At 29.1% G+C, this 11,556-nt stretch overlaps 1 pseudogene across 1 annotated transcript; it reads right to left on the bottom strand.

Moving 5' to 3' along the window:
* Positions 1–1,910: 1,910 nt before the first annotated feature.
* Positions 1,911–11,310, bottom strand: LOC109816659 (phosphatidylinositol-3-phosphatase SAC1-like; annotated as a pseudogene). Its single transcript, XR_014432709.1, has 6 exons — positions 7,832–11,310; positions 7,336–7,492; positions 7,084–7,220; positions 3,880–4,253; positions 3,640–3,759; positions 1,911–3,444 (listed from the first exon to the last, which is right to left on the bottom strand). The product of XR_014432709.1 is annotated as a phosphatidylinositol-3-phosphatase SAC1-like (transcript).
* Between the last annotated feature and the right edge of the window lie 246 nt (positions 11,311–11,556).

The following is an 11,556-nucleotide window of genomic DNA, read 5'->3' as shown; positions in this document are numbered from 1 at the left end:
ATTTGACTAATTTAAGAGTAAAGTTCATCTTATTAGATTTACTTATATCAAAATTGTTAAACACAACTAAAGTTTAAATAAAAAAATATTATAAATATAATGAAAATTACATAAAACAAATCTAAAAGGCAATTGAAATTTCAAAAATTAACATTTCATATTATTTTTTAGTTATTTATTACAAATATTTTTTACATTATTTTTATTATGTTATAACTTTTATGATTTCAAACATCAATTAAATTTTATAATTTTTATATAATTAAATTTATTATTATAAATTTCACGTCTCAAATCAATAAAAAAATGAGTTACAAAATTAAAAATTATTATTATTTTAAAAAGGATAAAATTAATTCAAATATAAAAAATAAAGAACCAAAATAAATATTTTAATAGATAAAGGATTAAAATAAATCTAATAAACAAAATAAAGGATTAAAAATATAATTTAACCAATAATTTATATTGTAACATATTTATTGATACTTTATTTTAAAATATTATCTTTTGCGAGAATATTTTTAAGTATTATTTTTCGATAATATTGTTTTTAAATATTCTTTAAATATTTATTTTATTTTATTTTTTTTATCATAATTATTTATTAATCAAATTTTAATGTTTTTAAAATAAATTAATAATAAATAAAAATAGTCATGAATTATAAATTATTTATCATAAATTTAAAATATAATTTACATATTTAAAACTATTTATTTATATAAATTTTTAATATAATTTATATATCTAAATATAATATTCATTTGTATAGTTAACTTATATATAAATCGTAGTTATATATAATAAAGGTTTAAATATGTTTTTGATCTCTTAAATTTATGATAAAATTATTTTTGGTATCTCAAATTTAAAATTATTATTTTTAGTTTTTGTAATTTTAAAAAAACTTATTTAGTCATTATATTCAAATTTTGTTAAAAAATTGATCAAATATTATTGAATAAAATATACTTATTGATGTTCTTGTTAGTAAAAATATCACATTAAATCTAGTTAATATTGCATAACTATCTTAATTAGTGACTTTCAAATATGTTATTAGTGACTTAAGGGATTAAAATAAAATTTTTAAAAATTACAGAGACTAAAAATAATTGTTTTAAATTTGAGGGACAAAAAAAAATTTGTCTTAAATTTTAGGAATTAAAAACATATTTAAATCTATAATAAATATTACCATGTCCAATGTACATATTAAAATATGAGTTAAAATTTAATTTATAAATAATTATAAAAATCATATTAGTTATAAAATAAAAAGAATTCTAAAAAGTAAAAAAAAAAATCCTTTAACACGTTCTTAAAAATGCTTATATGTATAAGAGTTGATAAATAAAAATCAAATTAGATAAATTAAAAGAGTCCCTAAAAATCTTTTTAAAAAATTTTATAAATGTTCCTCATTTATATTTAATATATAGAAGTTGATTTAAAATAATTTAAAATAATGAATATTAATATATTAAATATTTTATATTATTCTAATCAATATAAATATTTGTTTGAAATAATATTATTTGTAATATATTCATATCTGTATTATATTTTTTTGATAAAATATTTGTATTATATATATATATATATATATATATATATATATATATATATATATCCTTTATATTACTTAAAGTTGGATCTGTTAGGAGAAAATTTTCCCACCCAAATAGTTAGCCAAACTGCTGGGGTATTATTATAATAGGTTTGTTTGTTTAATTTTTCCTATAAAACACTTATTTTTAATAAAATGAACACTTCTTTACTTTTTGGTGTATTTGTTTTTTTTTTTTTAATAAACAGTTTTATACTTTTTTTAGGAAATAATTCCTATTTGATTCTAAAATAATTATTTTTTTAGAAGCACTTGTTTAGAAATACTAGGTGTCCTGGATTAGGATTTAAATGGATTTTAAAAGATTTTTTAATTATAAAAAAAGTTTTAGGATATTAAGACAATCATTTTTCTAGGAATCCGTTATAATTTAGTAATATTTAATCAATACTTTTTTCATTTAAAAAATATATTAGTATTTAAAAACATAAAAATTTCAATAATTTGTTTTGAATAATGGGTTTTATGTGATTTTTTAGAAAAATATATATGTAATTTACTCGTCTAACAATCACATAAAATATTTTAAGATTTTTTATGCTTTTTTTTCTTCTTATACTTCTCCTCTTTCTTTCTCATCCTAATATTCTCTTTTTCTCTTGTCTTTCTTGTTTCTCTCTCATCTTATCTTCCTTATTTTATCTTCTCTATAAAAATGACAAATAAATTTATAATCATGAATAATATCCGAATCTACCTAACTTTCACAGAGAATATCTTATTTGATATAATACACCTGATTTATTAAATCGAGTACGAGGATGAGTATATACATACTCGTCTCATATACATACTCGCTTTAAATTTCTATAAACTTAATTTATTTATAAAAAAAATCACCTGAAAGTATATGTAATTCTTATGCTATTTTAAATTTATGTTAAATGAAACTTAATGCAATTTTACAATTGTTACTCAATGTTGAAATTTTTTTTTATATTTTTTTTTGTAAAAAAATTATTTAATTAATTTTTGGATGGATACGAAACAGATATGAATATATCCAATACTCGATTGGGACAAAAACACAAATTTCATACCAGTCGAAAATAGAGACAATATAGTGAAACTCATACCCACTCCGCAACCATTCCTATTTCTTTTTTTTTTTTTTTTCTATATCTGATTTCCTCTTTCTCTTTTTAATCATTTATCTCCTTTATCATCTGCAACATTTTGCATATCATGATTATGACCTTCAAAATGAAAATGAAGTATTCAAATTATATCTTTAAAAAATGAGGTCAAGAAAATATTTGATATTTCTAATTCACGATGAATTTCGAATTGTACCAATGAATCTTCATAGGTGCTACCGATTAATGAATCACATTACACTGCATCAGGTGCTACACCACTGTTTCCAGAACCCCCACCTGGTCTTTAATTTGGTTCACAGCACAGTCTTACATTTTTTATTGTACTACAGGTCTTTTCAATTAATTTATCAAATGATGTCAACTTTATGCGTGAGAAGTCTTCTCTGCAAGCTGGTATAGGGGTGAATACTGTTTCACCTCTTCCAGAAGGCTTGAGATTTGGTTCAGAGATGCAATATTCAGGCAGAAATGGAAGATTGATAGGTGAAATAAACAATAAAAAACATATGTGCATAAAATAAAAATTGCAAATATAATATATCATAAAAGCACGTCAGTGATGGATTTTAATGCCAGTCATTTTTAACTAGGAGGACTCTCCACCTCTCAGGAATTAGATCATCCCCAATCCCGGATACATGGAGATAGTAATCTGAATCCAACTCCCAGAGAGCAGGTTTCCCTTCCTGTGGTTGGAAGTAACCTAAAAATCTGGCAATAAAACAATGTTTTAAATATAGTATTTAAAATTACTTATTATTTATTCAAGGCTTGAGCAATTAAGGGACAGAGTATTTTAACATCAGAAACCTAAAAAATATTAAGTCTTACTAAAGATGAACTATAAATTCCATCTAGGAAAGGAAAATAAAACTATTAAGATAAAATAGGAGGAAAGAATAATACAAGTTTATTGCATCTTGCTTTTCACCATCTGTGTAAGCATTTATAATATCGTTTTATGGATTTTAAAAACTCTCTTGATTGTGTTGTTGCTTTCCACTTTCCCTGCCTCTCTGGAAATACCTGTTGTTCACCAAAATATATATACATATATCACAATAACACTTGAGAAAGACACAAATAAGCAGAATAGATATTTGTCCAGCAGATTAGATAAATTTAGAATCCCATTAAATATTATACAGTACTGTGAGCTGTAGAACCACCATATTGCTGGGCCTCCCATACTTTGATACATGTCCATTAGAGCTGCAGCAATACTATAATCAGGTTCCACTTTTGGCATGTCAGTCAAACCCATTGCATGGAGCTGGCGCCCTAAAGCTTGAAGACCATATGCATACTGGGCAACATTTGTACGGTCCAAGCAGTCAATGCAGTTGGTAAGGAGAACTCCACTTTGAAAATGTGGTGCATCACTTCTAAAATTATCTTTTTTATTCTGATGGTTCATGTCAGTCTCTCTGTATCGATTAACCACAGAATCTAGCATTTCATTACTGCTCCCAATCCTCAGATCTCCAGAACTAGCTCTCGGATCTCATAGTGAAGTATCCCTATAAAAATACATAATGAGTTGAAAATATAAATAGAACTTCCTTTCACTAAAGCAACATTTTTACATTTTTACAACTATAAAATAAATTTGCAAGAATATTCAGTAAAATTAAGAATCACCCAGAAATAACATTGGAATCAACAAACAATAATCACAGCTTATCTGACTAAGTGTGAGCAGCTGCTAGTCTACATTGATCAAAATTGATGTCATTCTCCTCTATAATAATAATAATAATAATAATAAACCATTCAAAGTTAGGTCTTTTCAATGCATTATCTTCACGTTGTCATAGGTCTTCCTCTGATCCTTTTTCTTAAATTAACTTCTATTTGATTTGCCATGAACCATCTTAAAAGCTTAAATTAAATTGTTAGGTGAAGACACAAAAATGATTGTCACATCTCTACCAAATCCCTCAAGAAAAAAGCTTTTGGAGTCGAAAAGTGCAAAATGTACAGAGCCTATCTCAAAATTCAATATTTTTATTTGAAGAATAAGGGTGACAAGGATATATAACACTTGATCATAGAGACTTTATACCATTTCATGCACTAACTATCCCAAAAGCTCAAGTTAGGTGAAGAAACATAAATGATTTTATATTACACTAATATTTTCCATTTGGAGCCTTTATTGGTATTGTTACCACCACGAGTGCTGCTACCTTACCACCATCACAATAAAAAATTCATTGAATTATTTATGCATTTAATTTTAAACTTAGGGCAACAATATAATGTGTTTTTCTAAAATATAAATCATATATCTAATCAAAATATAGAGTTAATTTAGGATTTCAATTTTATTTTTTTAATCTTTGTGCAATCCAAATATAACACCAGAATCAAATTACAGTTTAAACTAAAATTTATCCCAAATGGAGCCTAGGCTTAAGGGCCCTAAAAGTAGAGATAACATAGATAGTTGACTACTGCTATAATGTTATCATTTTTTGGGTGGCATTGATACTAAGACCTAGCTTTCCATTGCTGTCAGCAATCATCATTATTCGTTACAGACTAATTCAAGTTTTCCCAAAATAATCCAAAACTGAAGAAAAACAAACTCTTGGGATGCAAACAAAGTCCCACATTATTCAAATAATAGGATGGACATGGATTTATATACATATAATTGTCTCCATTGGTAGAAAAATCTTTTGGGTGGTGTCCAAAAGTAAGACCCAAAACGGATAATATCTTACCAATGTAGAGACATGTGTATGTGTGTAGTAACCCCGGTGCACAATAAATGGTATCAGAGCCGATGGTATGATCAAGTGACCGACTCGACGAGTATGATGGAGTTGGCAGATGGATTTGGATATAAGATCCCTTGTGATGGAGTTTTGGATGGCACCAACTCCATAGAAACTTCAACGTCTCTTCTTGCTTCTTGCTTGTTCCTTGAGAATCTTCAAGGAGGAATTCCGGCCAAGATGAGAAATGAAGAAATAAGATGGACTAAGCTTCTTGAGTAGAAGAAACTTTAAGCCTAGAATTACAAAGAGGATAGCTCAAGGCAATTTGGAGAAAGAATTCTCCTAAGGTGACTTCGGCTAGAGAGAAATGTTTCTCACGAAAGGGAGAAATTCTCATTCAATATCCAAAGTGGTGCAATTACACGTCCAAGGTAAATATATAGGCTAAGGAAGTGTGCTAGGGAAGTTAGGCTAACCTAAGATTTAATTCAAACCACGGTATGGTTAATTAAACCTTAGGCACCAAAATTTGAATATTTAAATTCAAATTTTGGAGCCAAACTCCTAGCAAACCGGATTACCCACGTGCACACTTGATTTGAATGTAATTTAGCATTCATTTGAGAGTGAATTTTGGACCCATGTGCTTCACACACATGGTGTGACCGAAATGCACTTTAAATGTAATGTTAAATTACATTTAAATTGAGATGCACATGAAACTCCTTTTAGCCTAAAATTCAAATTACATGGAAATTAGATTCCTAATCTACTTGGCCAAAATACAAGGCCCACAAACAAAAATTACAAGCCCAATGGGCTAAACCTAAACTATGGGCTTGTCTTTAGCAGTGGCCCACTCTTCATTCATCCTCTTGACCATAGTCCTAGTGATTGGGCCCTTGGCCCATGGACCTCCATCACCTTGTATCAAAAGTCTTCCTAATACTAACAATGGATCCATATATGGAACAGTGGTGCAAGTACTTAGAAGACATACTTGTGAACTTATGGCTTTCGCAGGAAAAGGAGTAGAACCATGGTCCTTTGTTTAAAGGGAGGATTGTTAAGATGCAAGTAAAGTCCCACATCATTCAAACAATAGGATGGACATAAGTTTATATACACACGATTGTCTACATTGGTAAATAGACCTTTTGGGTGATATTCAAAAGCAAAACCGTGAGGCTGGTTCCAAAGTGGACAATGTCTTACTAATGTGGAAACATGTGTATGTGTATGGTAACCACCAGACCACAACACAAACAAAAAGACAAAAACATCACCCAAAGCAATTTTTTGGTTCAAATTCCAAAAAATATAAAATACAGGAAAGTTTTAGAAGTATAAAATAAGATAAAAAAAATGAAACCAAAAGATATGAACTTATTCATTTATGATTTTAATCGAGACTTCTAGTTCTATATCCCTTAATTGTGGAACATCCCTGCCTTTTTCAAATCTTTGCTTTTTTTGCATATAAAGGGCATGGTTAGATAAATACTGGTTATTAAAGAAGTAGATTTTTCAAATTAAGAGTTATGATTCAACTATAACTTGCATTAAAAATAAGTAAAAAAGACTGTATTGAATGTTAAGTAACAATTTCAATTATGGATCATACCTCCCTGTGCTCGTTCGATTGCTCTTGTTGGCCCTCTTTATGATACTGGGTTTACCACTAGTAAAAATCAGTTAAATCAAGCGCTTCACTTGCTACAGCTCCTAAAGGCTAAAACTGCCAAAACACTGGCAGACTTGCTTTGAAAATGGCATAGAAGAATAGACAATAATCAGATTTAAATTTGAAATGCAGGAAAAGGAAAATGTAGAGACTGCTACTGTGAGACAAAAAGATAAAGCAAAATATGCTTACCTCTTTGCAAGCTTGTGAAAGTCCCAGTGAATAAATCTAAGATGGTTCTCTACTGGTAGAATTTGGTTCAGATATCCAACAGCACTTGCAAATTCACGCCTAAGCATCATTTCTCGAGGCAGTTTCTCAACTGTCAGCATTTCATCATTTAAGCGAGCTACAAGAATAAATTAAATTCTTTTTATAAAATAAGCAACTCATTAATGCAAAGAGAAAAAAAAAATTAGAAAGAGTTGGAAGGATGATGAATACTCCTTTAGGAAAAAGCAAAACGCAAAATAACAAAGGAAAAAAAAAATCTGATAAACTAGGGGCCAATAGGATTTCAATTTTCTATTATTAAAGGAAGTATGCTAAAAATTGCAATATTAGGTGCTGATGATAGTACTTTGTGCAGCAAAACATCTCTATAATAAATTTCAACAAATCTGATAGACCATATGACAAAGATACAATGCACAAACACCACCTACATTAGATCCCGATTTACCATCACCTCTTGGCATATGGTATGGCTGAGAAGCTTTCCATAGAGAAAGAATATAAAATGGAGATGTAGCAGAGACCATGCCACCATGGGCAGTTGACAATTTTCGTACCCACTGCTCAAGTCTGATCAAAAGGAGAAAACGACCCCCTAAACAAACTCAAGAAAGTCGAATGGGTAGAATGCTTCCGGTGGTGTTGAAAACCGGCCAATGGACAGGATGATGTATGGCTCCTGCATGCTAGATGAGGGAAATTCCAAAGGTGCAGTGTAAGGACTGCAGGGCCCATATTACTTGATTCATCTACAGGCCCAATGACCACTTCTCATACAAGTCACACTGTAGGCCAAAACCAAGCAGTTGCATCAGATGAGGACTATGAGGAGAGCACCAAAAGGGTTCCACGCCAGCCACGTTACCTCGAGGACTTTGTGGTCACGTCCTCCCGTAAAAAGGGGAAAACCGTTAGGAAGCAATAATTGATATTATTCCTAGTATTTCTGTTTTTATTATTTTTGCAAATGCTTAGTTACTGCAAGGTTGTTACCAAGTGCATATATAGCACTGTATTGTAGTGAAAAGGGAGGAAAACATTGGAGAAAAGTATTCCCATTCTGCACTCATTCTCTCTTTTCTGATATTCTTCTGCTGTCATTTTCTGTCACGATCAACCTCTTTCATGCAGTGTGACAGCTTTTTCAGTGACCAAACTTTAGGTTCTTGCTAAAAATGTTCTGGGGAGGTGACAGATGGACCAAGTCCAAGGAGACATGGACTTGGAATCGAGATTTTAACCTAAAGAGAGGATGGCCTAATGTGTGCAGCAGAGGTGGGATTAACCCACTCACCTAACAATTTGAGATTTTACATTGGAATATTTGTACAAGTCTTGAGACAGTTTGGGAGTGAAATAAGCACTAATCAGAGAAATATTTATGCACATGCAGATTACATATATAATAATTACAAAAAAATTTACGAGATAAAATAATTGGCTAATAATTTACAAAAAAAATTACCTATGTTACAAACTTACAATGCATCTAAGCTACTTGGTAAGTGGGATAATAATGAAGTTATGTAATTTTCTGCTGTAATTTAGGAATTGTATGTTAATTTTCAGCACATATAACTTATTTTTTATAATTAAAAATAAGGATTTACATGATATGATAAGATTAGTTAAGATATGGTTAACCAAATAAATTTTTAGAAAATCTTAACACTCTCCCTCAAGCTGGAGTATATATATCATATGCACCAAATTGTTAAAAATGTAATCAACCTGTAGGAAGTCAATATAGAAAAAGCAGCAGAAACTATTGCATTAAGGAAAGGAATTAAATCTTGCACAAAGCACTCTATAGAAAACTTCCTCTCATTCTAACTTATCCCCTAGAGATAGAGCTTTTGTTGTAGAATTTGATAGTATTCAGATTCCAAACTGTATCACTGATGCTATAAAGGATGAAAATTGTAGAATTGTTGTTTTTGAGGAAATGGCTGCATTAGAAGAAAACAAGACTCAGGATATTGTCACTCTTCCCAAGGATAAAAAATAGTTGTATGTTGTAATCCACCACAAAAACATAAGAGACATTTGCATCTGTTGCAAAACTAAATTATATTATAATTCTTATTTATCTTACAGCAAACCTAGACTGCAAACTACACCAATAGGATGTAAAGAATGACTTCACAAATGGTAAATAGGAAGTTGGAGGAGGAAGTTTATATGAAATTATCCCCTAATTTGATGGAGATAAGAATGATGTTGTTATACGTTTGATAGATAATTATAAAAATATTTTATATGTTGATTTGAATTTATATAATGAAGTATTATATAATTTTCACTTTTTTTTTAAATTGTAGAATTGATTTAAAAAATAAGAAATTTTAATTTAACAGTTGGATAGTTGAATTTTGAGGTAGAAGATGAGTTTAATCTTAAGATTTATTCTAGAAATAAGTGGATTTATGCTCATATATATTTTTAAGAACTACTAGAAACACTCTCTTATTGATTAAAATTTGTTAAAAACAACAAAATTAATATAAAGATTTATTAATGGTTTAGTTACCTTTTTGGTCCTATAGTTTCATGAACTTTGCCCCCATATTTAAAAAAAATTCAATTTTAGTCCTTATGCACATCATTTTTATTTCCTTTTAGTTTCTATAATTTTATAAATTTTATTTTTTAGTCTCTATAAAAATAGGCGATAGACTAAAAGGACCAAAAAAAATAGTATATATAAAGACTAAAATGAAACATTTTTTATTAGAGGGACTAAAAAAAATTTATGAAACTACAAGGACCAAAAGAGTGATTAAACTTTCATTAAATAAGACATGACTACCAACTATTGAGGGAGTTTGTTCAAAAGAATGTCTTCCTAGTATTTCTCAATTTTTTTAAGAGTAAAAGAAATGTATGACTTGTTTGCATATATAAGGTATTGGCCAACATGTGCAATCAACATATAAATACATACCGAGCAGTAGTAGAAAAATTATAAAAAAAAAAATGAGCCAACATCCACCCAAATCCATATCTTAATTGCAGACAGTAGTTGGACCAATACTTTTTTTAGTTATTTATAATAGCGGCAATGAAAAATTGAACCTAAGTTATCTACCATAACCCTCCATTACTGGACCGACTAGGCGACTAATGTGCGACTAATGTGATACATTTGTTGGAACATCACTTTTGTCATGCTTTATTTGCATAAAGTTAACCAATATTTATAAGGCATTCAAGGCCATGAACACATGCAGGTATATATAATGCACAAAACAAAACTGACTTTTTAATTGCTTTCAGTTGTCACCGAATATGATCCAAGCATCATTTTGAACAAAATTAAATAATAAAGACAAAGAACAACAAACATCACATACTATAATGAATTAGTATGTCACTGAGTGAAATTCTCCATACCAGTAATTTAACAACATGATTGTCAGTCAATAATTAAACATTTATTTTTTATGTTAGAGCGAGGGGCCAAAAGAAAAAACTTATTTAGCAATATAAGTATATTTCAAAAACTTGTGGAAGACCATGGCCCCTGTAAAATATTGTCAGCTCGACACTCAGCTGATAATAAAATATGGTTCAACACTAGACATAATTGTTGTCCAGAATTTTCAAAAAGTTACTTTAAGAAAAAAAATAACAATGCCAATTTTTTTTAGATGACACTGATAAAGGAGTGAAAGATCTTAGATAAACTAGATCATTTGTCATTCTTTTGGTGTACATTAACAAATTGAATGCGACAAATAGATCATCCTTTTTGTTTTGGAACATTTTTGTAATCTACAGCTATATGTAGTAAAATTTCCACACTTGGACTTGGTGTTCAGTGCAAGCCAAGGGTAGTTCTATATCTGAAGCTTAAAATGCATATTTTCTAATTGAACGCAAACATTACCAAAACATCCTATCTTTCATATTGCAAACAAGCCAATAAAATGTCCATAGTGAAAAACAAAACATTACCTTATTTTTCAATTTCTTGAAATCCAAAACCTGAGGGATTTCAGCTTGTTAATAACATAAAGCCTGTAATTTGCTTTCTTTGTAATATTGTTGTCTAGTAGACTAAGGAACTGCAGCTTTGGAAGGGATGCTAAACGATCAATTTCTATCAAGTTTACAATTCTGTTGTTTGTTACAACTAGTGCGTGTAATTTTAGCAAAAATTCTACAATACAAATGACA

Source organism: Cajanus cajan, chromosome 3 (assembly GCF_000230855.2).
Source record: "Cajanus cajan strain Asha chromosome 3, NIPB_CcT2T_4, whole genome shotgun sequence".
Lineage (NCBI taxonomy): Eukaryota > Viridiplantae > Streptophyta > Magnoliopsida > Fabales > Fabaceae > Cajanus > Cajanus cajan.
Note: the sequence above shows the minus strand (reverse complement) of the source record. Positions and strands in the feature narration are given on the sequence as shown.